The following is a 3,981-nucleotide window of genomic DNA, read 5'->3' as shown; positions in this document are numbered from 1 at the left end:
CTAATCCGCACCTTTACAATGACTAACTTTGCCATGTTGCTGAGGTGTGTGTCTGTGTGTGTTTATGTGTGAGATACTGCACGTGTGTATTTGTGAGAGATACTGCATGTGTAGGCACGCATGAGTTCCTGTTTTGGCCTGTAAGCATGCATGGATAGTTAGACGGGCAAATGATGTGTGCACGGTAGGGGTGAAAATTAAGGTGTGTGTTTGTGTGTGTGCGTGTTTAAGTGCAAGTGTGTGTGCCGTGTGCGTGACCGTAATTCACGAGAGTAGAGCACAATTTACTTTAAAGAAGGGAAGAGCTAGGACACTGCCAAAGAGCAATAGCCACTGAAATTTAACAGAAAATAAGTAGTAGAGACAAGCTGCTATTTCAGTATGTGCATCATCATGATGATGTTTAAGTAAAGGCAGCCAAGGGCTTTTTAGATCTATCATGGAATAAGATTTTGCCAGCAAAATTGACTACAGGGATTCATATTTCTTTTATTTCATTAATATGCTGTGTTTTCTAGTGTGTAGACATTTGGAGAAACAATCAGACATTAGCACTTGATTTGACCTAGACTGTGACCACTGATATCAAATAAATATTTAATCAATTTAAATACAAGACAATCTGAACTCAAGTTTAGTTCCATTTCCACAGTCTCCTAGTTCAAAGCTTGTATGAGAAATGTTTTTGGTTGCTTGTTAATTTTAGTTGTTTTTTTTGTGTAGCTGTTTTGAGCATTTTTTTTTATCTATAGTTTATATTTTTCTTTGTATGATACAGTAGTAGCCTGCTTCAGTCACAGATTCAGTTCCAAGGAAAGGAAGGATGTAACAGCTTTTTTTGCAAAGACAATGGGAACAAGAGATGAGGAAGGAAGGATTTTTCTTAAGTTCGGTTTGTAGAATAAAAAGCATTATTTTGTTGCAATTGTGCAGTAAGAATTTGGTACCCTTTGTTCTACTGCGGGTTACTTCCACCAGTCATTTTCCTTTTGGGATTGAAAAATTAAATGCGTCTTTTTATATGATTTATAGTTTGTTTGTAAAATCTCTGGATCTTTTAAATAAATTTTGTCATGCATGCTGAAGACCGGGTGTTAGAGGTGCCATTCTGTCTGTCTTTGTAAGAAAAAAAAGTTGGGTTGTATACCTTTTTACCAAATAACTATGCCTCACACTTGATGCTGCATTGTGTAAACCTCCATTAATGACCAACGTCATCAATGACCAACCATCAATTCTCAAATTACACATATTTGATACCCCAGTAGTTTAAACATGCGTCAGAGTGATTAGACAATGTACATTTTTGTTACACATGCTCAGCTGCAACTGATGTATCACCTCCATCTGCATTTTAAAATAATGTCTGGTGTAACTGTCTTCCAAAACTGACCTGCCAGCAGCTACAGGTCCAGTCATGAATCCAGAATGTGCCCAGGTCACCTTTACTGGAACTCTGGACTGACTAATTAACTCATGTTGGAAAAGATGGTCAACGTACATTCATTTTATACAGCAAGTCTTTGGTAGAGTTTCAATGTTTAAATGTAAAGTTTAAATTCTTACCTTTAAACATGTAATGCTGTTTTTACATGCACATTGTAAAGCACTAATCAAAAGTAGGGGTTAAATGTTATGGCAGATACATCTAGAATGTACAGAACAGAAAAAGTAAAGTGATACAGTCTAGTAGGCTTACAATCACAATCCTCATTTTGTGTGAATGCAAGATTTACTGTGGTGTCAATTAGACTGTAGGCTACATTCTCTATGTGCAATAATATAGCATATTTATAAAATAAAATGAAGGTTCAAAAGGTATTCTTACACCATTATTTAAATACAGACCCACACATAAATGGCACATTTCTTCTCCTGCTTTATTTGTATAATATCCAGGTAGTGACCATTACAGACAGCATTATTTAATGCCAACCATTTTATTTTAAAATGCAACAATGATTTTAGTTCACCTGCTGTGCAAGGCTTCAAATAACTTGATATAAAAGTGTTGAGATTTTTGGACAATGAAAATACAGTAGAGTCTGCTGTGACAGAATTGCTTGAAAATAAACGGATTATACTTCAGTACCCTGACCCTAAATGCCTTCTAACCATCCTGGATTGTCGAACAGATTAGCACTTTCCGCATTTAACACCACGGAGAGATCTTTTGGAAGATAACAATATATAGGACGACAGGATTCCCCTGGAGTCTAGACGCTGGTGGTGGTGGAAAAAAATTGAATGGAAAGATACGTTACCATAAAATGGAAATTCTCATCAATTTTAAGGGTATGCTACCTCAACATTGTACTTAAAAATAGCAGGTTACTTGAGTACTTAATTACATTCCACAACTGGTTACCTGCCAGAAATAAACAATGAAATGCAAATGGAACAGACTGTAAAACTTGGAATGGAATCTGAGAATGGAATATTTGAATTGGCTTCATTATGACAGAGGCCTACTACAGAATGTGTGATATAATGAGAATGTAACAGAATTGGTTCATTTCACCAGCAGACTTCAACCTGTGAACCACACATGCATTCAGAGTGACAAATCTAAGAAAAGTTGAAAAATGTAAACCTCAAGAACAGTTTGAAGTTAACAACCTGAACCGCCAGTGAAAGCATTAACGTTAACCAGGTACGTTTTTAAACAGATAGCTTTCATCCGATATTTACTTGCAATAACAGAAACATTATTGTAAATTGGCCTACTGATGCATACATCTAAAACAAGCATTTTAATGTTGGAGCTGGTCAACGAGGATACTTCAAGTATACAGTACAACTTACTGTCATTGTAAAATAAACTTGGGAGAGTGTTGTGTGCAGTGTGTCAAAATTGTACTTAAACACTTAAAGTAAAAGTACCAATTCCACAATATAAACATATTATACTTCAATATACAAGTAAATGTGTGTAGCCGCCTTTAAAACTTAAATAAACTGAACTAAAGTATAAAAATATAGCACTCATCATGCAGATTTGCCTCTTATAAAGTGTCATTGTTTACATTTTAATTTGGAAGTATTACTATTGATGCATTGACATGTAAGCTAAGCAGCCTTTTAGTTTTGTTGTTGGTCCAGGTCAAGATATAATAACTGTACTATACGTTGTTGAGTAGTTAAACCTAAGATACATCATTACAATTTCTTAACCAATCATCTATATCTGCAAAGTAACTTTCATGTAAATGTAGTGAACTACAACATACAACATATCTCTGATTGAGTATAATATAATGTATAATGTTATTCCCCATAGCAGTGTCTCCGAACCAGCTTCCTGTGAATGTGTGACAGGAGTCCAGTAACCGCCAGACAGAATCAGACAGAGTTGTTCTTCTGGAGGAGTTCAGTGACAACAAGCTGTGGGAAGACGGTACATCTCTGGCACAAAAATGGATTTCAGTGCAGAGATAGAGCGTGTTATAGAGGAGCTGGAGAGGGGAGAGCTGCTTTCTCCTGTCTGGGCGGCCATAGATGAAATATTGGCTGACACACCCAATCCTCCGCCTCCTCCTCCTGTCCCTGCTGAGCTAGAACTCAACACCCACCCTCAGCCAGTGGAAAGTCAGACTGAAGGATATGGTGCGCGTATCGCCATGATGGCAGATCTTCATATGTTTGAAAATCCCCTGATGGCTGCTCCCACCATGTATGATGGACTTCTGTGTCAGGGCGACATTATACAGCCAGGTCACCTGTATAGTCAGGCAGGTGTATATAGTGAGGAACAGGTAAGATACTAAGTATAGGTTAGGGATAGGTATCATCAGGGGTAGATCAACACCTGTAGTGATTCAGATGCTTGTCAATGGGGGATGCTTCAAGCTCACTCTGTTGTTCCTTCACAAGTGTTCACCGTGAGTAGCTCTGTTAATCAACAAACTTAATAACTTTCAATTAGTCATGATTCAAAAGTAATAATTCATGAGAGCTCAGGGTAGTGAAGCTACGAAGTAA

Source organism: Etheostoma cragini, chromosome 2 (genome assembly GCF_013103735.1).
Source record: "Etheostoma cragini isolate CJK2018 chromosome 2, CSU_Ecrag_1.0, whole genome shotgun sequence".
NCBI lineage: Eukaryota > Metazoa > Chordata > Actinopteri > Perciformes > Percidae > Etheostoma > Etheostoma cragini.
The sequence above is the reverse complement of the archived record's forward strand: the minus strand, read 5'-3'. Positions refer to the sequence as shown.